The 25,636-nt window shown below is 29.0% G+C and overlaps 1 long non-coding RNA gene across 1 annotated transcript in view; it reads right to left on the bottom strand.

Annotated features, from left to right (window-relative positions):
- Positions 1–306: 306 nt before the first annotated feature.
- The window catches only part of LOC129967025 (uncharacterized), a 33,550-nt gene continuing 8,220 nt past the window's right edge, over positions 307–25,636 (bottom strand). Inside the window, exons 2-4 of the long non-coding RNA XR_008784339.1 lie at positions 14,224–14,340; positions 4,686–4,975; positions 307–500 (exon numbers count right to left, since the gene is read on the bottom strand). This is a non-coding gene — a long non-coding RNA (uncharacterized LOC129967025). The remainder of the gene's footprint in view (positions 501–4,685; positions 4,976–14,223; positions 14,341–25,636) is intronic.

Raw genomic sequence — 25,636 nt, forward strand, 5'->3', positions numbered from 1 at the left:
ACTTGCATTTATTCACTTTTTTCATTTCATGATTTGCATTGTTCAATCGAATTTTTCTAAATTCTTATAATGCGTCAAAAGGAAAAGGAAATGAACAAAAGTTTATTTCAAAGCTCAATTTTTAATTAAAAATTGCTCATTAAAAATCATTTACTAATTCTTTGTTGAAAACTTATCTACATCCAATTCAGAATCCATTTATCATTTTTCTTTAATTCTTTATTAAATCATGCAATTTTTGAAGAAGCAAAACTTAAATCATGCAAAAATGCATCATTGCACTGTGTAGTATATGCCATTGCCGTAATTGAAATCGATGAGCCATCATTGGCCTCAAAACAGCGTGAAGCGGTCTGACTCTATTTAGAATAAAAGTGTGTTATCCCCACAGATTCGACAGACCTTCATTGGAATCGAGATTTAAGCTTTCTCCTTCAAACAGAAAGCTCAGCATATTCCTTGGGATTTTGAGCCCTGACCGCAAAAATGGAGTAAGTACTCTAGAAAATAGAAAAAGAAATAATTATATAAAATATTAATATTTATTACAAGGAAGGAAAATATACCACATTTTTTTTCTTGTTTAAATGGAAATACTTAACTATCAAATCATTAATATTAATCTAAAAGAAAAACCAAAATATTTTTGTTTCAAATATTGCAAATTTTTCTATTACTAACAAATATAAGCCTTAATGTAATTTACTTTAATGTTAGGGAATCAAAATTAAGTTGGATAATGCATCTTCTGTCTAATGGACTTTAAACAACCCATATTATTACAATTATTTTAAGCTTTCAGAAACTAATTTCAGATTTAGCTGGAGTTTTAGAAAGGAATACGAATATAAATATGGATAGATTTCATGATGTTGGTGTGAAACCTTATTAAATTGCAGTTGGCTGATCGCCACGCCGTTATTGGCAATTCTGAAATCGCCACGAGGCTATTCGGCCAGGTTTAAAAGGAAATTGACCTTTTTTGAGAGCATTAAACTATGGTATACATATCTTTAAATATCGGAACTCAGTTTGAATTATTGCTATCTTCAGTGCAAAAATACGTCTTAAGCTCTGGAAGTCCAATGTTCGTGATCTGCTCGTAATATATTGCGTTTGATCTTACTGAGCTGGATCTGATTTGGTCGAGCATAGGACCGTTATTGGCGATGCTGAAATTGCCACCAGGCTATTTGACAAAAGTTTATTATTATTTTTTTAATTTTTTACTTTGAGGAACAATAGTGCTAAAAACAAGTTCAGTTCTCGATGCTCAATCTTAATTATTGCTATCTTTAGTGCTAAAATGCGTCATAACTTCTTGAAGTCCGATATTAAAGATCTAATACGCGATATGGAACATTAAGTTACACCTGACTGACCTACCGTAATGCCATTATTGGCGAAGCTGAAATTGCAACTAGGCTATTCGGAAAGGATTTAAAAGAATATAATCTTGTTTTAATTATATGAATGCTAAAATATGCCTTAAGTTCACGAAGCTCAATCTTATTTATTGCTCTTTTTAGTGCTAAAATTTGTCATAAGTTCTTGAAGTCCTATATTCGCGATCTAATATAATATACGATGTGGGACATTAAGTTTTGCTAAGCTAAGTTTTAAGTTTGGCCTTTCTCTAAAAAACTAATTTTAACTTTAATCATACTAGAGTTATAACTTGCTTTTACAACTTTAAAATCAGAATTAACTGCGCGTGAAACCAATGTATGTTTTTGTATATGGCAACTAAATATAAATATAGCATGTAAATAAAATTGTAATATAGAGAGATAAAAAAATGGAGTCAGATTAATAATGAGTGGATTATTTCACATTACGATCCCACATCTTTGAATCTTATTAGCGGAGAAACGACTGAATGAAATGAAATTCAGGTAGAGTCTCAACAACCTGGTTCATCTTGTGAAATACCGTTATTGGCGAAGGTGAAATTGCAACTAGGCTATACGAAAAGTATTTAAAAAAATATTAGTAGTTTTTGTATTATATTAGTACTAAAATATGCTTTGAATTCTCGAGGCTCAATGTTAATTATTGCTATCATTAGTGCTAAATTGCTCTTCAAGTTTTCGTATCTCAATATTAATCCAGTCTATCAAGAGTACTAAATATGCTTAAATTTCTCGAAATTTAAGTTAATTACTACTATTATTAAAATTAAATTACGCTTTAATCCACGGTAATTTTCGACGATACGGCAATCACGCACGATTAATTAAAATTTATTTTCAAGCATATTTTTAGATTAAATTTCCTATTATTCTTTATTTGAAAGAATAGTCAACCTGATTTTCATTTTCTTCGAAAATATATGGTCAACATTGATATAAGCGAAAACTACGCGCATCCGCGTACACAAAGTTATTAATCTCCCAGAAGGGAATATTCATTTCGCTTGCGGTTTCTGGAGGATGAATTAGCTCCATTCGGAGCGCATAAATCACTCAGCTCATAAAAGCGAAGCGAGTGTATCAAACGAAGCACTCTCAGCGCGTCAATCAACGGGGCCCTGCCCCGACACTGACAGCCAGAAATTAAAATACAGGCGAGTCTTCTCCATTTTACTACCCGAGGCAAAGAGCATTAAATATAACGAGTCCGGCAACGCACCAAGGCGTCAAAAAGAAGAAAAAATCACCAAAAAAAGCGCCTTCTTTTATTTTGTTCAAGTCTTGGCTTATGAAATAGCGCTATTCTCCTTTCCAAAGCGGTTATGCTAAATGAACTAATCGTGTTTGTTTATGATGCGCACCGTGGTGCTATCTGAGCGGCTATCGGAGCTAATGTAAACATTTATACGGCAAGACAAGGGAGGGACTGTTTTGGCGATTGCCACCGTTTTTAAAACGGCAGACAGGGAAGGGGATAGATCTAGAAAAAGAACAGCGTCCCCGTAAAACCTTTTCTTGTCTAAAGCGCAGATTACGGGCTCCTGACGGTCTCTGAAATGGGGCGTATATATTTTTTTTTTTCTTTCCTCTTTTTGCTGGAGACCGGGTGGGTCTTTAACAATGGCGGCTGTCGCACACCGCTTGCCGATAAGCAGGCGACTCTGACTTGGCGAGATTTGGACGGAGGTTCTTTGATGAAAAGCGCCAATTGTGGTTCAAAAATGCGTTGTAAATATACAATCCCGATGCTTGTAATCGAGAAAGATTAACTAATCATTTCGAGATTTAATTTTATATTTTTAATTATTAATTTATTGGTTGAGTTACTTAAATCAACAATTCTCATCCTTTTAGAAACTAAACTAGTTTGGGTTTATTTTTTTTACCCAAGGCCATTAGGATGACTATATTGCTCCCAACTATACTACCTGTAATAGATCTCACAGTTTTTAATTAAAATTATGTGAAATTGGAATCTCTTAATCGGATTCCAATTTAAAAACGAAGAAATCGGGAAATTATACACACCCATCTTCCTTCTCGAATTTTGTTTACCCTGAATTCTAAAATTTCAAATAGTTGATATAAGAAAACTTTTCCGTTATTTTTGTATATATTTTCTTCTTTTCTTTCATACATTTTCTTATTCAGCTTTTCCCCTCATTTTTTTATGTTGCCATCTTTTTTTTTGCTGTTTCTCGCCTATCGTCATATTTGAATATCCATCACACATTAAACAACATAAACATAAATAAAGTTCTTTTCTCTCTCCGAATTTCATTCATAGAAAAAAACTTATAATGTCCTGTAATTTACATACATAAAAAAACGGAATGTTTTTAATTTAGAAATGGGGAATATTAAATGTGAAGATATGAAATCAAATATGTACTGATTATTTAATTTCACTTTTTTGCCGTTTCTGTTACAAAACGAAAAATTCCTAAAAATGTTTTAGAAAGTTTTGAATTAGAAATTTTTGAATTTGAATTTTGAATTAGAAAGTTTTGAAAGAATCCTCTGACCATCCTAATTTTAGGTTATTTGAAAGAAAAATGTTAAGGAATCTTCATATTAAGCAATACAATATACATATGCGTTTTTTACTTACCATAAAAATAATTTCTTTATTTTCAGGTTTAATAAGATAAAAAGTGGGTGACCATTTAAATTAATTAATATTTAAATGCATTGATTTAATTATAATATCATAAGAAAGCTTGATGCCTTATCAAAAAATCCAAAAAATTATAAATGATAATTTTTTATACATATCTATTGTACTCCACAACGTGTCAAAGTTACTACAACCATGACTACTTACAAATAACTTATTTCTCTTTCATTTTCGTATACTTTGTTTTCATTGTTTATAAGTTATCTGCTTTAAAGGGGTTTTTTTTCTCACTTAATTCATATTTTTAAATAGATGACAATTTCGACTCGACGTCAATGACATAATGAAGGCATCGAAATTTCATCACATTTTTTTTTCAGTGCCTACTTTCAATTTAATTTTAAAATTTAGATTTCGTATCATAAGCTTTAATTTTAATAAAAAAACGTACAAGAAAAAGCACAATTATGTAAATTTCATAACTAAATTAATAATCTTTGAAATTTTTTGTCTTTTTGTCATTTCTTCAAGTAACACTCACAAATTCAATTTTTCTAATGAATAATCTTCATTTAAACTGTATACTAACGTTAGTATCCAGCTTTTCCATCTAAATCGCTACAAAACATTGTGGAACACTATACTTTGAAATTCACCTGAGCTTGGCCAAACGATGCACTTGGATTAAACAGACACAGACATATTTTCTTCCGTGTTTGCTTCATTCGATGATCTTGCTCTTTTAGAATGTTGTCTCCGCATATACTGAACAGCACAATTTATGTTACTTCAAACTTCCCTCTGATTCCTTTTATGGAAAATCTACTAGTCGGATCTATACGAAATACACTTGTACTATGTTTTCGCTTTTCCAGTAACACGTGGATTCAAACTTTCTTGTTTGAAAGCTTAATCAGAATTAGGTCATTATTTTCAATCCATAAATCTGAAAATAATAATAAGAGGAAGAATAAGAGGAAGAATAAATCACATGTATTTGTACTATTATCATATATGTTTCCGAATGTTAATGAGTTAACAGAACATAACAATAAAGGGTAGATGGAGGATGGACCATTACTCTACCTCACTGATAGTGGAGTACCTATGTAACCCGTTTTATGCACCTATTTTAATTGTAACAAAATTATTCAATACTTATCTTGCTTTCACCTCACTTCTACAATTATTTTAAACAGAAGTAAACTATACTGATATCTATACCTAAATCAATGTTTGAAGATATGGTTTGATATATTTAAATTTTATTTTAATCATTTTAGCCTGAGAATCATTTTATAAAGTTGAGATGCTCCTCTCTCCCCCCCCCAAGGAAAACGAAATTCATATTGTTCTGAAAGTTTCCAGTTATCATTCCATGTCTTAAAAGGTATTTGAAGGAAACGGCTAATATTTTGAATATTGATGTGCCAATGCTTTTCTTTCCATTGTCATCAATTTGGGGTGTACACGTGCTTCGTAGTTGTTTGATAAACTCTCCCTATTGAATATCAATCCAAATACACAGAGATACTTTCACTTTTATCATTTATTGATATATTTTCACACATAATTTATAGAAGTTTTAAAGTAAGAATAAGAAATTCATGAAGTTGACATCCTCTTGGAAACGCACATCATAAAACAGAAACTTTTAAATTAAAATTTAAACATTTTCGGCCAATTGATTAAAATGTGTCTCTGATATGTTGGACTAAATAGGGCAGACCATTAGATACAGTGATATAAAATTTGATATTAATAAACTTTGACGATGGGAACTTCAACATTATTTTCTTCTTGAAATTTTAATCAGAATGGTAATTAATCGAAAAATTAATCCAGTTTTGATATTTTTTCGAATTAATTTCAGAAAATGTTTTACTGCAAAAAAAGATTTTTATACCATTTTCAAATTTAAAAAGTCATACCTTCAATATTAAAAATTTAACTGATAAACAGTTTTTTTTTAAATTCTGACAATCTATTGAAATGTTTCTTTTGTCATTTCAATAATACATTCGCACTGAATTTGCAATTAAATAATTGAAATTTTAACAATATATAGCCATTTTGTAATGAAAATAAACTACTTTTAAATTGTTTTAATAACATGTCATTTTTTATATGTGATTTATATGTGATTTTATATGGGATTTTTATATTTAAACATGTTATTTTTTAACATGTGATTTTTTTACTTTCATGTAATTTTTTTTTCTTTTTTGAAAGGAAAGAAGAAAGATACAGCATAATTATATGATTAATATAAGGGATCAAAAATTTACATTAAAATATCTTCAGAGACGAAGTGCATAGAAGATAGATAATCAGACAGTTTATATTTTTAAAGGCATTAAGATGTTATAACTCTATTTCTTTAGAAAAGCGTATTTACTCAGTGAAAACTACGGAATAAGACGTTTGAAAAAAAAACATTCCTTAACATCAATCAAAATTTGGTGTTCAATGATACTTTGTTCAGGATATCATGAACATCTAATTTATCCATAATAGATTTAATTGAAATCAAGTTTTGCCAATATTTCCATTCAACCAGTTGGTTGCCAAAAATAATTACTAAGCAAATATTTTAAAACAATAATGTAAAATATCAACATCATATATTGGAAAAGGAGTCAAACTGGCACTGCCAACAAACTTGAATAAAGTTCCGTTGAAATAGCGAATTATTGAAACTGGTTGAACGAAAATCGTTGCTCTTTTTTATTATCTAAAAAGAGAAAAAAATATTAAATAGAAAAATATGTTCCAAAACTTAAAATTTCTAGTACAAAAATTTAATTACTTAAGTCGCATTTATTGCTCGGTAAGTACAATAGTAAGAACAATAGATTCAGAAGTGAAGCCTTTTAAATACATGAATAATTAAAAGGGTATTTTACAAAGAAGTATAATATTTTTCAATTAGAATATTTTGTTACAGATATTTCGGTCATCAAGAGTCTGGTTAATTGTTTATAGCATCAACAGAAAATTCTAATTGAAAAGTTTTAACAAGAGCAAATCCAGAATTTCAGGAGGATGGCAGAATAAGAAATCTAATAGGAAAAAGCATTTAAAGTTTCATGAAAAAAACAGGGGGGGGGGGGGTCCCCAAAATTTTCTCGTCTACTCTCTCCCTTCTCTTGCATCAAATTTTAGACCTTGGGCAAAATTTTAAACGTCTTTATTCAACGCAATTCATTAGGAGTGTCTTTTTTTTTTTTGTTTATTAAAACAATTTGTTGTTTCCTTTAATATTTTAACAACAATATGCATTCTTCCGTCAACAGCGGTAAGCTTCTAATGAATCGAAAAAATCTGAATCGTCATTATAGGGTTAAGCAGTGCATGTAAGATTTGATACAAATAGACAGCTTGAATACCAAACTTGACAGTTTCAGAATTGAATACCAAATTTCCTTCATCTAGATCATTGCATTTTAGAGTTTTCGGTTTCATATGCGCATTTTAAAAAAACAGGAAGTTAGTCCATTTATGAGTTTGATCCAATATTTGAAGCAAATCTAGGAATCTAATAATAAAATTAAAAGCTCATCAATAGCTGGTCTCATCAATGCTTTTCTAGATGCATTGATGAGATATAATTTTCACTTACACACAGGCAGGAGTATAGACAGATTCACGTAGACGGATTTCATTCAAAATATGGTATAGCTCTACAATTTCGGTGGATGGATTGCATATGAAATCTTATTTATGTAACTCTTTCTATTTCTGAATTATTAACAAACAAATAGTAGTGGATTTAGACATTGAACACTGTAAGATTTCTCTTTTGTTATGCAACTAATTTAAATTTACAGTTCTTCACACTTGAATCTCTATGCTAAATTAGTGTAGTTCTTTATTTCAATAATCTTGTGAAAATATATATTTAAATTGCATAAATAAATAATAAGTGCACAAAAAATGTCTAAAGCAATAAACTTGCTCACTGAAAATCAAAGTTAGCTGAGTGCTACTTTGCACCTGAGTGCGATGCACCTACTCTGTTATCACCTATGTGCATCACAACGCTAATCCCTTTTTTATCATTTTGCCTCTAATAACTTTGTCTGACAAAAAAATGGAATATATGCACTTATTTGAAGTAAATAATCTTCTAATCAATTCTAATTGGCTGTGGCAGATTTCGATATTTTACTGCCTTAGATAATGCACATTGTGTGACTCCTCTTTTAATAAAGTGGTCGATTTAGTTTCACATTCCAAGGCATTTTAAGTGTATATTGAGACATTAATAATTCACTTTAAGTTGTTATTTATTTTAATAACTTTTAAAAATTAAATTTTTGTATTTCTTCACATTTTTACCTCTATGCTGTATTAGTGTAATTCTTAATTTTAGTATTTAATTTTTTTTTAAATTTTTTTTATCAAAAATATTGTTTAAAGTAATGAACTTGGCCCAGTTTGATCACTGAAACGAAACTTATCTGAGTACGATATACCAATTCTGTTATCACCCATATGCGTGCGTCACAATGCTAAATCCCTATTTTGCCGCTTACAATTTGTCCGTTAAAAAAATGGAATGTGTGCGCCTATTTGAACTAAAATAATTTTCTAATCAATTCTAATTGTCAGTTTTAGATTTAAATACTTCGCAGCCCTAGATAACGCAGGTTTGAGGCACGTCTTTTTATAAAGTGGTCGATTTAGCTTCACATTTCAAAGTATTTTGACTTGATATTGACACATTAATAATTCATTTTAAATTATTATTTATTTTAATAACCTCCTGAAAATGTAAATTTTTATTTATTCTGACGCGGGAATTCATATTTGCACACGATTCCATTTGAGAGAATGCTTAGTGATTCTAAATGTTGTACTAACTAATTGAATGTAATGGTGTTTTGCCTCCAGGGCTACTTAATTCAAGTATATAACGCGCAGTTCAGAATTTAAAACATTTAATAAAGAAAGTATACTTTTAAATAGTTTTCCAAACTTATTTTCTTCATTAAATAGCTTAAAAACCGATCACCATGCTATAAATACTTTGATATAAATGATTCAACAAATAAATCAGGATATTTGAAAGAATAAAATACTAAAATTATTCTAATATTATATAACATTTTTTTACAAATTTATTTATTTGGCAATCAAATTAATAATATTTTAGATCGTTATTCTGCAACCCCTTTCCCTTCCATCCTAGAGACCCTATATATTGCCTAGTTGAAAATCTACTACTGCTTAGTGGCTGAAGGTGACATTTATTATATTATTAGTGCCATCGTATGGTGTTACATGCACACCTGGCATGAATACATTGCAAATAAAGTAACAAACATCTATCTAATGATAGTAAAATTACAGCTTGCTTTTTTCATTATATCTTTTTTATTTTTTATTCAATATGTAACCAATGTCGATTAAAATACTATATAGAATAATACAAATCGATAATCAATTACTCGCAACACCTATACATCGTCTATTTTCTTCTAGCTCCATAAACTTTGAGATTAACAGATTCGATAATTTTTAATTACTACGCATCGATATTATGAAAATATTATCTTCGTAATCAATAACTATCTAAATGAACCACAAACAATTTGACAGGCTTCAAAAGAGAAAAAATGAAGCTATCGATAACGCTCTAGATATTGTGCTGTAACACTCGTTAACGTGCTGCTAGAATAACTAGGGAAATGATTATCTAATAAACAGATCTATTTCTACAAGAGGAATGAAATCGAAAGTATCTGTCAGTAACTGTTTTATAAATAACACAAAAACTTTGGCCTTAGCAAATCAGTTCTGGGATCACTGTTTATGAATAATTCGTCAGAAATACACCGTCGAAACATATTAGATAAGAAGAATCCCGTTATGTAAGGTAACACCCTTTTTATTCAATAAAAGATAGTTGCTAATTTACATTTAGGATGTTTCTCTATGGAAATGTAAATTCTAGATTAATGGATAAAATTAATTGAATATTAATTATAAAATGCTAATTTATTATTATAAAATATTAATATATTAATTATAAAATATTACTACTTAATTAATATTAGTATTAAAATATTAATTATAAAAAATGTTCATTTTAATCGTAATTCAAAATATAATTTCTAAAGCATTAGAAACAGAGTAAACTTCTAACCAGAGTAACTGCTTCAAACGAATGTGAAGAATTTTAAATTGTTTCAGTCAATTTATGCAGTGCTGGAAAAAAGTCCGAATCTGAATTTTCTGCCCGCCCCCCTCTGATCGTATCAGTCAAATTGAATAAAATATCTTCGTTGAATTAATATTTTAAACAAAAAAAAATCCACTCTTCTATCAAAATTGATTGAATCACAAAGCCATAAATGTCATTATTATAGACTATGGAAATGGACCTCGTAGATTGGTTGATTTTCTTTGAAATATCTTTGGGTCAAGATCTTCTAAAATTGTGATATTTAAACTTCATAACTCGGTCAGTTTAGGTTGTAAAGGATGGGATACTTTTTCTGCTGTTGTTTTCTAAATGTTAGCGCATTGAGAAATATTTCGTTAAGCAAAGCAAATAAAACTTGAGGGACCATATAAAATTTTAGACGTAAGTTTGTCATCAGTGCGACTATTACGAAAAAAATTTTTTTTTTTAAGTTAAAAGAAACTTTTTTTCAATTGGAATTATATATCCTTTTTAACGGTTTGTAAACTAGCTATTAGGCCTACAGTAGAGTTGACGTCATTTATATCAAATAATATATAATTGAAAATGTATAGAAAGAAATCTTTTTAACTCCATTTCTAAATTGAAATTAAAACCATAAAATTCGACAGTAAAATAGAATCAGGGAGGGAAGTTGAAACCTACTTGCGAGACAGAAACCATTTTGATTTTTTTATCACTTAAATGGTATCCGAACTTTTAAAGCAGTCGTTTTCTTATTCTGCTTTATAACTCAGATTTCCGGGAAAATGTAAGAGAATTTTCGTATAATATGCGACGCATAATACTATTATTATTCGATTTCATCCACATAGTTCTCATTATTGATATAATTATCGTTTAGCCAAATCTTGATAAAATGGATGAAAACATGAATTCACAATAACATGAAACTCTGTTACTATTATTCGCATATTTATATTTTGACGAATTCTTCATAAAATGAATTGAAAACATTTATTTTCAGTAGCATAATTTTTTAAAAATAAAATCAAGATGGCATTTTTACTCTAGTCAAAATAAGAATATTAATCTTATTTCCTTGAAAAATATTTCTACTATTTGAAAAATTATACAACACATTTGTGCTGTTAAGAAAGAAGATTTATCTTTTCCAAGGCAAACTTTAATTCATTACTTTAAGGATACATTATATTTTTAAAGTTATTTCATGTTCAACTACGCAAATTTCAAACAGACTCTTCGTTGTCATGCGAAACGCATAAATAAATTAAGTGAATAAACTTTACAGACATAAACAACTTAAATGTTTATTTACTAAAAGAAAGAAGAAAAAAAACACCTCTTGAAAAGGATATAAACAGAAAAAAAAGCAATAATAAAATCTGCATATCACAGCGCTATTAATTAAAACTCCACCCTTCGAATTTATTACCCAGGAAAAAGTGCTTCTACATATTTGGCGATTTAATTGGCGCAGAAAGGGTCATCTCTTTTCCAGAACTAACTCTTTACAGGGCAGAATAAAAGTCGTCTGCTGACAAAAAGCAGCTGCCGTGTGGGGTTATCGTAGGTGGATGTGCAGTGGCAAAGGAATCCGTGTAGTAAGAGAAAAAGGCATTTTTCTTTTCATTCTTTTTTCTGATGGCAATCACGCATTTATTAAACTCTCCATAGAATTTCTGATTTATACAATGAAGTGTGAAGTTCGAAAAAAAGTTGTAGTGCGGCAAAAAACGTATTCAAGAGTTTATTAACTATTCGTTGTCCTGTAGTGTTAGGAGAATCTATGAATTCTTCAAATATAGAAAACTACGCACGAGAATTACAAATTAACCAATTTTTCTACTACCGGCAATTTGGTAAAAATTTCATTTAGAGTGACTGATCAAATAAGGGAGATTCTTTAAACTGTGAACATAAAATAAAAATTAGCAGCAAGAAATAATTTATTTGATTCTTATATACTTTTATATACTTACAAAAGTATATAAAAAAATCTTTAGGAACATAATAACAGAAAGAAAAAAATAATAAAATGTATAAAAATTACAAGTAATATTTACATATAAAGAATTACTAGTACTATTTTAATTGTAAATTATTTGTGTTTATTTACTCGTTACATTTGTACAATGAAAAAAAAAACCTAGTTCTTTAAAAAACATTTTATTTTTATTTATCAAGAATTATCATCTTGTTTAATGCTGCCCCCATAATGATTACAGCAGAGCGAATAAATACAAAAAAAGTGTACCACAATCATGTGCATAATTTGCCAAATTATTAGTAAGATCAGAGAATTACCGATAAAAGGCAGCTATTCTGTTAAAGTTTACTTCTTACTCAGTTCTGCTTACAAAATGCCTTAACATTTTGCGCAACTTTTTGTTGCTGTTGTTTTTCTTATAAGGCTCCTAATTTAAAAGTATTTGTTATTTACAGTATATTTTAAAAATGTATGGCATATGAAGTAAGTTTCAAGATAAAAAATATAGTAAGCATTTAAAAATAAGTTTTATAATGTCAAATTTGATTGCAAGAGAAACATGAAATCATGAACAATAAATTATAAATACATATGCTTTTAAGATAAACAACACGTTAAGGCAAAATATAAGTATTATTTTTACAAAAAATAAAAAATCCTTTTTTATTTACGATTCAGACTTATCAATCAAAATTTTTAATAATGAAAATTAAATTCAATAATATGAAACAATAGGCTAAGATGAAAAAGCCAAAATTTTCAGGTTTGTCTTAGGGAAATTATTGATAGAAATTACCTCTCCTTTTAAGCCGTTTTCAAAATAAATTATTCCTTATTTTATATTCGAGAATTATTCTTAATAAAAACGAATAGTATGAAGACAAAAGTCCATTATACCAAAATCTAAAAATAAATGTTCACATTCCATCATTATCAATTGAAATAAGAATAAATTTCAGATGGTATTCAAAAGTTTACTAACCTGCAGTGGAATTTTAGTAAGAGCTATGGTGTTGATAAAAGCCGAGCAGTGCAGCAACCGATTTTCTTATTTCAAAGATATCGATGATAAAGTTTTGATGTTCACCAAATATTTAGTACATATTTATATATGCTTACAAAAAGTAAGTGATTTTAATTCTAATTTTTAAAATAATTTTTTAAATATGTAAATAGTAGAAGCATAAAACTTTGTAATCTTTTTACAGATTTTTTTTCCTGTCTTAAATACCTACGAAATTCTTACTGTTTTAAATGCTCTGTTTTACTGTACAAAATTTCTAAATCCTCATGATAAAATTACACTTTCCTAGAAAACGAAAAAAAGAAAAAAAAATTTTCTTCTAGAATTTAAAAAGAAACCAAAACGGAAAGTTTTTTTTCGCTTTAATGAAAACTTAAAATAAAAATTTAAAAAAAAATAGTGAATGTTAATAAATTTGAATTTAAATTAATTTTGAAAAATGCAAAATTAATTTAGATTCAAATTTAATTAATTTAGCAAATTTAATTTTTTAATATGTGTTTAATTGCAAAAAACATATTAACAACAGAAATAAATTGAACCAAAATACTGAAAAAAACACTCAAAGAGTATTTTAAAAACTGCATTTTTCATAATATTAAAATTTAACGACAAAATGAATTCATTTTAGGCTTGGAAAAAATATTCATTTTGAAAAACTAAAATTTATCAAAATTATCTCAGTAACAGATTATCTTGATCAGATTTCCTTTTCCGAAGTTTTATCTCTAAATGATCAAATTTTTTCATGGAGAATCGTTGAAAATTAGAACTGAACCATTAAACAAATAAAATGTGACGAACTTCAGAAATTAAAATATTTTTGACTAATTTTTTTCACTTACCTCAATTTTCATTTTTCAATAAATTTTTCATATAAAATAAAATTTTATATAAAACAGAAATATCTTTTCGTAAAATGGACTATTTGGAAATACTCTAGTCTTGCTTCATTTAAAAAGAACTACCATAATCTAAAGTAACTTTCCTATTATTTTATCCACTTACCACTATCTTGCTCATATTAACAGCTTTTGCAGCTGAATGAGTTTTCTTCGATAAAACTGCTTTAACTTTATTTTCATCAGCTTTATAGCGTCGGAGAAAATTCTGTATTCAACACCACTGTGGAAAGAAATAAAAAAATAGCAGTTAGAAGATACTACTAGGAGTTAGCAGTAGTAAATAAGAAATAGCAGTTAGAAGATACTACTCGGAGTTAGTAGTAGTAAATAAGAAATAGCAGTTAGAAGATACTACTCGGAGTTAGTAGTAGTAAATAAGAAATAGCAGTTAGAAGATACTACTCGGAGTTAGTAGTAGTAAATAAGAAATAGCAGTTAGAAGATACTACTCGGAGTTAGTAGTAGTAAATAAGAAATAGCAGTTAGAAGATACTACTCGGAGTTAGTAGTAGTAAATAAGAAATAGCAGTTAGAAGATACTACTAGGAGTTAGCAGTAGTAAATAAGAAATAGCAGTTAGAAGATACTACTCGGAGTTAGTAGTAGTAAATAAGAAATAGCAGTTTAATATTTACGCAGCTTTTTGCTTTCTTATAATACTAAGTATGCTAAGGGAAAGTATAGTAATCGTCGAAAAATTCGGTCTCGAGATTTTGAAGAATCTTCAAGTTTCAGATGTCTCCAAGTTGAAAAAAAAAACTTTTTGGATTGTCTACCGATCTGTCAACGTGATAACGTTTAAAACAAAAAAATCTACGAGCATGAAATTCGATATGTTACCTTTTCCTCCAAGTATTGGAAATAAGTTAATTCGGTTATCCATATCTATGTGAACAAGATGGATGAAATATATAGATTTATCATTAGAATTGCAAATCTGTCTTATATTTTGAATTCAATCTATCGAAGAGTAGATGAACTGTCGTTCTGTATATGACATAGTGTAAGTATTTGTAGTATTAATCGAGTATTATAGTATATATTTGTAAACGTAGTATTAATCGACAGCAGACTCCCCGACTAGGACAAATGAAATTAATTTGATTAGGCAAAAAACCTCAACAACAAATCTGTATCAAATTTTGGGCATGATAGGGGAAAAGGAAAAAGCGAATATCTGTATTCAGTATTTTTCCCAGAACTAGGAAACTAATCAATGATTGTTTTAATATACGACAGCCTTGAGGATAGCACTTCTGCTGATTTTTAAAAAAGGTTTTTCAATTAAGAATTTTCATTTTACTTTCTGCATAAATAACCTTAAGCTAAAAATATCAAAATAACGGCACTTTTGAAAGTCTAAATATATATCCTGAATTTAGGATTGGGAGATAAAGATATGCTATACTGAGGTCATATTCTGACTCACTAATGTAGGAAAATCACTGCAGCATTCTGGAGTTTTAAGATTGATGTGAATATATTACTTATCAACATTAAAGAAGTTCGCCTCTCACCTGTTACTTTAGTTCTCTTTACATTTTATTGTACTGAAAGGTTTGAAGTAATTTCTTTGTATTTTCTAAATTTACTTTATTGTTTTCATTACAATTTACGAATGGAAACAAATGATAAGGTAACATTCTATCAATTGTTTGAATTTGTATATTAAGGAATCTGTATTATATTCATGGTATTTATTCAGATCTGTAGTCATATCGCATCACCGCCATTCTTTCCAATTATTTTAAATAGTTTAATAATTGATAATAGTAAATTAATTTATTTATAGAGGGAAAGTTATTTTTTAAAATAAATCATTTGGTTGTTCCTAATTAATTAATTAATTAGTTCAAATTTTGAAACTAAATTTATTTTCCTTGAATGTCTTTCATTTGCTAATATGGATGCATGCGTCACATGTTAGAGCCATATTAGCAAATTTGAGAGCCCTGGGTTAAACATTAAATGAAAATAAAGTAAAAAGTTATGTCAACATAAAACTACCGTTACTTTCCATAATGGAGCTGGAGGGAAAGAATTTTCTAGTAATAAAAAGCTGTAGAAGAAAAAGTTAAAGATTATCAAGGAAAAAACACCATTCAGCTTCAAAAAGACGTTATCATGCTCAAAATATCTAAATAGTAAGAAAATAATTTTAGATCATGACAATTCTTTTGATATAAAGAAAGACAAAAAAAAAAAAAAAAAACGCTAAACAGTCCATATTTTAGAATATTTCTTTGGCTTCCCATCAGAATCTCATGTCTCCCTTGGTTCAATGAAAATATTAACTTATTGAACAATTGAAGAGAAAAATAAACTAGCAATTTAAAAAATATCTTTTTTCTGTAATTAAGGCTATATAGTTTTTCAAAAAGAAAATTAAAATAAAATCGGAATAATAATTTTTTAGGACTGTTGGATAAACGGCGCTCTTGCGCTACAATCCAGTAAGGTTTGACAGTGTAGGTTGACATAAGTTCTGACAAATTTTTTAATAAGACAGAAACTTAGATGCTTTAGCTCCATATCTCACACAAAATGGTGTGCCTTGATGTTTTACTTAACCAAATTAATTAATTAATCAAATTAAATTTATCTAATAAGCTAAATGAATAAGCCTTTCTAAAGCCAATCTCAATTCTAAAAATATTTTAATATACCATAACTAAAAAAATTGCTTTTTAAAGTGTTAACTAAGTTAAGAGAGCCCTAACTTCAGAAAGATTTTTTAAAAAAAGTTTTATGTCTGTTTATTCCGATACAATAAATTCCTAATAATCAGCATAAATGAATGGCATGGCAATTACAATTAATCCCCAAAATGTCGATAAAAAGAAAACACGAATCAAAACGAAAATGCATTTGAAAAATTCTTAACTTAATAAACAACAAATTTCTGTACTTACAATTTGTTTTTTTACAAAATCTAGGACGACAAAAATCATTCAAAAAACAATCGCCTCTTGTTTTTGTGTTTTGGCACTTCTTTGTTTTTAATAAAAATAAAAAGTGGTTACTATGTAGCTTCCAAAAAACGAATGCAATCCCTCAAAAAAACCCTTATTATACATACTACACACATCATGAATCAGAAATGAGTTAAAAATTCCTGCATCACACGTATGTCACTGATTTTTTACAAATCGCCAGACACCGTCACCGAATAAATGAATTAGATCGTTCATCCCGGGAGATCATGACTCGTCCTCTCTTACCGCAGCGATCATTTTTTCAATAAGAAATGCGGACACGGGACAGCTCCGAAAAGCGGGTTTCCGTCTCTATATCCGCCAGCCACTCTCTTACTCATATTATCGCTCAATAGATAAAAGACCGCTGAGGCTTTCCGAGCGAAGTTTATTGGGTTACCAAATGGAAACTGAAAAAACGTGAGATACACGCATTGCCTTAATACACTTCCGTGGCGGTGTAATATTCATTAAAGCCTGTTTTTAGCTCTTCATTACGTTGATAACAGAGCTTTCAAACCAAGAAAGTTCTACCGCATTAGATTTGTTAATGTGCTACACTTTTAATCCAACCAACAGTGGAAATCCCGCTGATATATTGTAGTAACTTTATTATTTAGTTTTGTTATTTAGAGTTTTTGTTTATCAGAAATTTTTAATTAGGTCTTAATGCATTTTCGTGGCAGATGATAAATGAGAGAGGGGGGACAACATAAAAATTCAGATATTGTAAAATTTTCAAATTAATTTTATTGAATTATTGCAACTAAAAATATAATACATTATATCATCAAGGGCAACTGAAAGCATGTGCTTTTTCATCTTGGTGTTGTTTTTTTTCTAATATCTTTTACACCTAGAAATAAATGAAAAATATTGTTGCCAGCATTAAAACATTTAAACAGATTGAATCATTGAGATTTGATTTTGATCCCACGAATTGTATTAGTTAAGATGATTTATTTTTTTTATAATATTATTGATTTACTGTAATAAGCGACGAGACATCGTGACATCATGTGCTGTGTTGGCTTATATTTATCTGTTTTGAGAGTTTGTTTAAGGAGACTCCTTAGATGGAAGAAGTTTGGTCGGATAGCGTTGTCGATTCCGACTCCGTGGTGTTTGAGAAAGTGCCTGTGGAGCCTTAACTGATGAGAGTTTGTCTCAAAATTTGGAGTCTTGAGGGGGATAGCAACGACATCGATGAGCTGAACGACATCGATGAGCATCGATGAAAGATCATAGCCAGAGCTACCGAAGAGCTCATGAAGCTGAATTCTATCTCACAGCTAAAAGAAACAGAGAACATTTGTTCAAGACAGGGAGAAATAATAAATTCAACATAGCAATAACCTTCTGTGAAATTAGGGGATGTTAAAATCATAAAAAAATTATTGCAATGAGAAACATTGCCCTGAAAAAGTTATAGCTCTGCGCATTTCAAATTGATTTAACGATAATGCTGTAATGTAATGACAAGTCTTGAGATAATTTTCTTGTAAAAAAAGCATGCATTATAAATAATAAATTGCATTACTATTAATTTGTCTGAGTTCTTTATTTCCGAATGGTAAGCACTGTCTTATTTAATACAGACTCCTATAAAAAAATTGTTTCACATTACGTGTAAAATTTGAGAACGAATAATGGTTCCACTGTATTTACTCTATAGGTATTAAAAAGAAAAAGAAAAAGAAAATTTTCTCTGCTTAATATGATTGCCCTACATTCTGACCTTCACAAAATTATTCTAGAAGTTTATTTGAAATATTTAGCCATATATTTCCTACAAGTTCAAGAAGCTTATCTAATGGTTAAGTCTCTCTCTGTCTCTTTACAGAGTTTGACATTAAGTGATTTCGTAAAATATATTTATTTTATGCTTAAGTAAGATATAATTTTATAATTTGCACATTTCTCCATTATAAAAAAATTAAATGTTCATGATTATTATTTCAAAATCTCCCAGATTTCAGATTTTTGATACATCTCAAAATATTTATAAAAAAAATTAAAATTAGAATCAGATCTCCCAGATTTCCATTAGGTATTTTCGAAGTGAATTCAATAATATAGTATTAATTCAATCAGTGCGTCATATTTCAACTAATGTATTAAAATACTAAATCCTTTTCTCAACGCTACAAGCAATATCCAACACCCCTGGAGGCTTATACTGACATATTAACCTGATTTTATCGAAGAAACAGAGAGCTCCCCCTAACTTTTAAGGTGATATGGAAGGACGGCAAAAAGCTAAAAGCCTACGCCTTCGTGGGTGGGGTGAGAAGCCTACAAAAAACATATGCGACAGGTTTTAACCCCAGCTTAACCCCCACACACGTAGACCGTCGTGTAAGTTAGACCCCCACTAATCACGATAAGGGATTGGGAAATTTATTTCCGCATTTTTAGAAGTTTGTTTTACGATTTGGCTTTAGATTGCACGAGATTCCTTGGAGCGAAAAGCTTATGTTGGCTGTTAGAAAGATAGCTACAAAAGATGTCTGATGTATGAACTCAGGTAAAGAATGAAGCTGGGCATATATCTGCTTTTTTATATATATGATACATTTTTTAAATATCTGCTTATACTGTTAAAATAATAAATTATATTAGCACGAAACAATACTAGCTATTATTCATATTATCCACGGTAATTATTCATGATAAATTATTCAAAAGTCCAATCAGTATGAGATGAGATAATATTACATTTTCTAATATTAAAGAACAGTTATGAAAACTTAATATATACATTATGGTTAATCATGATTATCATTAATATTGTAATAATGTTATTATTAATGAAAACTGATCAAAAATGATCTATCGATTTATATCAATAACCGGCTATTAATGATAAAACTGCGATTATTATTTAAAAGATTTGGTTTATCTTATTGATAATAGCATGTATATTATGTCCAGTTAATCCTTGAAAATATAAAAATAAGCTTAAAAGATGATGAATTTATTAAACATTTCTACTTATCATTTTCAAGAAATTAAAAAAAAAATTCATAATTCAAATATACTAGTTTTTCTATACACGAGTATATAACAAAGGGTAAAATAAACTTTAAATTTATCAACATTATTATTGTAATTATGCTATTACTAATAATAATGATAAAAATGATCAATTGTTTTATATCATTGGGCGGTCATTAATGACACAAACTGCGATTATTATTAAAAATATCGGATTAATTGCATTGATAATAGCAGGTATAGTATATCCAGTTGGCTCTTGGAAATATAAAAATATGCCTAAAAGATGATGAATTTATTTAAAATTTCTTCATATCTTTATCTGTTGTTGTTTTTTCCTGGAATTAAAAAAAAATTAGTTTTAAACATATTAACTTCGAATAAAATGACACCAGATTATAGTGAAGGGTGAAATAAGTTTCAAGCTAATCTTTGGAGTGTAAGTTCTAGGATTCACCAATAAGTTAATTGGTAAACTAAATAATGTGAATTTTAGAATGCACACAAGGAAAAATGAAAAATTAATATTCCGTATGTTATTGCATATGATGCAACGGCAGTCGTTATCTCAGTAAAAGGAAGAAGAATTAAAGAATTGTTGTTCCCGGAAGCGAAAATTACAGGGTCTATCGAAAAAATAAAATGTATTTAAATCATGAACGATACCTCAGTTATACTACAAATAACAAATAGCGATTTCCTAAATGTACGTCTTGAACTGAAAAGGGAACTTGAAAGATTAGATGCAGATTTGTCCTTACCATGGTCTAATAGAAAGAAGAGACTGCTACAGAAGTTCAGAATGAGGATAGCCATTTTGTACCTGACTAGAATACCAGTGTTATATTGCTGCGATTCAATTGTTCAATTACCGTGGTGTGTGTGGCATGATGTTAGAGTTACCACTAAGATAAAATAAGCATTAATTTCACTTTAAAAAAAATTATTAGAAGAAAGCCACTTTGCCTTATGTGTCAGATATCTTAGTTTCGCCACATTTAACAAATAGAAGGAGAAATTTCTACCTTGGATTCGGACTGATTAATTACATAAAGCTAGCTACTACATGCTTTATTTCTCTTGAAAATTATTTAAGAAGGTATGCTTTCTTTACATTACTGCTTGTTTCTCTGAGAGAATACCTCACATTTGGGAATAAGAAGTCGCCTGATAATTAAAAAGGGTTCTCACTTCCCTTGAGGGTACCATTAAAAGGGTATTGTTACGTTGGTCACATTTCTGATGAAGGAGATGATGTAGGAGAAGCTGCTGCGGGTTCCCTGATGGCCATTTTGTAACTGACTACAACTCCCAATTCACTCACTTACTTAGTCAAATACATAAGAAAGATGGGATTTATTTTTTATGCTTTATGATTATACATTTGCTAAAGCTTCGGCTTTTTTTCAAAATGGAATAAAGATTAATTAAATGGAGATTTAGTAAATTCTTTTACTTCGTAAAATTAAGACTAAAGTAATTACAAATATTAAGGGTTCAATAATCTCAAATGAAAAAAAATATATTTAAAACAGTTCTGTTAATACTAATGATATGATGATCTTTTTCATTTTAGTATTTCCTTTATTAATTATGTTTTCTAATGTTGAAGAACACAAAAATAAGATAGTCTCTCGAAAGTTTTATCTTTCCATATCAAAAGATAATGAAGCAGAATAGGAAAGAGAAAATGCTACGGGCATCAAGTGGCATTGTCGAGGGTAAGAAATACTGTGAGTTCATGTTTTCATTTTTTAAAGATAAACACGACGCAAAATAATAATAATAATAATATCAAGCACTATAGAATCATTTGATAACCCACTGATGAAGTAGACTGGGCAGTCAATTATACCATGAGATAATCCTAAACGATCGGCTAGAGGGTGCAAGAATTTGTGAAGAATTTTCCCACGAGACAAACTATCATTCTTCAGAATTTTAGAGAAAAATACTTTAAGTATAATGATTCACGAAATATTGGATAAATAAATATTTGTACGCAACAGCAAAATAAGTTTCCTAAGTTTCCAAAAACAATTTGACAGTAAACAATTTTATACAGACTAACATAAATTTTAAAAAATGTTTCAAGTTTATTTATCAACTTGCAATATAAGCATCAGTAAACTAAGTAAATCAGTAAAATCAGTAAACATTTCCAAAAAGTGTCAGGCAATTATAAGAATTAAACAAAAGATTGGAACTGTTCTTGATGTCGATACATTAAATTAGATATTATTAAGTGGAAAACCAATTTATCATAGTAAATGGTAATTTGAAAAACATATTCAACTTTGACTTGAAATGGTGCTATTGAGTATGTTAATAAAGAAAGAATAATAGAAGCCGGAAATAAGAAATGAAGATTCTATAAGCTACTATAAAAATTATATGCGAAGATTAATTTAATAAAATATGCGAATTTTTTTCCTTTGCCTATATACCCATTGTCCTTTCGTTGTTCCTCTGGTCCTGACAACGGAAAAAAGGAAGGTGGCAAAATTTTATTATTCTCTGAGCGCCACTTACCCTCGTTATGCCACTTTCGCCATTTCAATATCATTTCATGCGATCCATTAAATGTTCGAAAACACGGATTCAGAAACACAAGCGAACTTTAAATAGAATAAATAGCAAAACTGAACACTTTTTGCACCTTGGAAGGCTATTATATAAAGCCATTGCCCTTTCTGACATCCGTATAGAATTCCTCTTAAAAAGATTCAGAAAGGTTTACATTCACTCGATCCTATCCCCCTTTTGTCCCTCGAGACATTCCAAAATTCTTTTCAAATAGATGTGCCGACATCTTGCACCTTTACTTCATGCTTCAACATCTCAATAAAGCACCCGCACATGTATGCAATGGTGCGAAAAACTAAAGAGCTCGACCCCCTTCCCCTGACCTCAGGAGGTTCCATCATAAATTTTTCTTGCTGAGATCGTGCTTATTGCCTTGTTCCAGTAGCTAATATCCCCACTGTTTATATCCTTAATAGATGTAAGGATGGTAAGACAGCACGGATATAAACACTTGCCGCTATCAAGAGGCCTCTGAAGGAAGAGATGAAAATAAATCTATCGTGCTCCAGCTTGCCAAATAATTCAACCAAGGCCTCGTTATATAGAACTCATGGCTGAAACTGAACAAAAATGGAAGTGTTCTATTGTTTATTGTTTATAAAGGCAGAAATGATGCCCAAGTTCGATTTAAATATATTCCTATTTCCTGTGGAAAAATAAATAATATATTAATTATTTTTAGCCCAGGGATTTGTTTTAATTTGTACTGCATAATATTTTTATTTTTCAATACAAATCGCTTAAATTTCCATAAATAAGTAACAAAGAAAGAAGAAAAAATAATTTTGAAAAAATTTATCAGTTCAAGATTATTTCACAGGCCAAAAAAATTCCTGAATTTCTGATAAACAACAATCAGAATTTTTTGTTCTGTTTATTTTTCTCAAACTTTTTTTTTTTTTTGATAATGCTTTTTTTCCAGTGATTACTTACAATAGTACTGAAATTAATCACTAAAATAAAGATTTCTGACGAAAAATTGCATTAAAAAAATGCAAAGGATTATTGATGCCACTGGCGTTTATACAGCAATTCATTCATTTTTTTTTATAATTTTATTTTGAATGAACGTGCTTAAAATATAAAAATGTTTTTAATGCATTTTTTTTTTCAAAAAAAAAAAAAAAAAAAGGGCCGTTATTTGCTTGGGTTTAATCGTAAGATACTTTTGTCGTAATCGAATCTCTTAAATTATATCATTCAAATAAAAAGAAGAACTCGCAATCTATGGCAATCTTGAAAAAAAAAAGTGACGTCTTTATATTGTAACAAAATTAATCCTTAAACGATAATTTGAACAATTAATATACCAGCTCATGATGATATTTATATGATAATACGCAAGTTAATATTTGCGTATAATGCTGTTGTTAGTTTCTTATGGCACTCACCATGGACAAGCCCGATGTTACGAAGATAGCGATTTTAAGCCGGTGGGGGAGCGTCTCTTATTGTTTTCTTTTTAGTAGCGTCAACTAGGGCTAAGAGTACGACTTTGCTACTCACGCGTCATTCATTCATTTGCACAACCCCTTTTTAGAGCATCCCATTCCCCTTTTCACAGGGCACATTCACACATCTCACAGATAGAACAACGGAAGAACAACCATGCACAAACCGGCACTCGAACCCTGGACGCCCAAATGACGGAAAGACACGCTACCCCTATGCCAGGACGCCGGCTTTTGTATAATAATAATACTTATTTGATATGCATCCTAAGGCAACAAAATTGCTAAGTTTGGCTAATAATTACTTTTGAAATAGTAAATGCTCAATATGTAAAATAATAATAATAATAATAATTCTTAACATTTTTTCTTCACTGATTTCAAAATATCTTGCTGAAAAAAAAAACTTTTCATTTATATCAATTTTATTTTCCTAAAATTTTTCTATAATCTTTATAAGATTTTAAAATATATATTTACGCACATTTAACTTGTCATTGTTTCATTTATGAATTTATGCCTACATGCATCGCAGTAATATTGAATAAATTTTTGTGTGCACGTTTTCGCTATTGTAAAACATAAGCCTTAACCGTAAATCTAAGCGTTGATTTTAAAGTTAAATAAAAATATTTGAATTATGTTTCGAAATTTCCGATTATTGGTTTGTATTTCCTTTACTTTATCTATCTATTTATTTATTTTGAAGATTAATAAGATTATGAAGTCTAAACCATTATCGTTATATCAGAGCTTCATTAAGTTCAATAATTACTCTTATGCCGAAAAAAAAAGCATTTTAAAATGCTTCTAAATACTTTTCAGAACACGCTCCCTTAAAAGGAAAAAAACGAATTTTATAAAATTTCAAAAACGAATTTATAAATGAAGAATGAAACGAATTCGAAATTCTCAACCTTTGCCTATTTTTATAACAGCTTAAGCTTGAGAACACCAAATTCAGATTTACAACAACAAATCAAAAGGTTTTTTTAAATAAAATTTTTATAATTTTTTTTAGAACACGTTCCTTTACTTAATTGTGAGTTTTTAAATTCCAAAAACATAAATTGTCGCATTAAGAATTATAAAATAAAACAATCTTTTCCTTCATTTACGAATTTTTATAGAATAGATTTCCAACAGAACATTATAAAATAGATTTTATCACGTAGATTTCAAATTTATGACACTTTATTAAAGTTTTTTAATTAAATATTTTAATATTCAGCAGAATTAGAGGTCTTATCTATATAATACCTTAACAAACTACATAATTTTAAATGCTATTTATCTAAATATATTTCTTTGAGAATATTGAAATAATTGCTTCTTTATTTATGAATTCATAGAGCTGCCATAAACATATGTACATACAAATGTATTTTAATTTTTATATAAATATTTAATTTTTTTCAGATTTAAAAATTCAACAAAACTGGAATTATTTTAAATTCAACAACTTAACAACACTTAACTGAGAAGACAGAATTTCTTTCTTTATTTA

This window comes from Argiope bruennichi, chromosome 4, assembly GCF_947563725.1.
Source record: "Argiope bruennichi chromosome 4, qqArgBrue1.1, whole genome shotgun sequence".
Classification (NCBI taxonomy): Eukaryota; Metazoa; Arthropoda; class Arachnida; order Araneae; family Araneidae; genus Argiope; species Argiope bruennichi.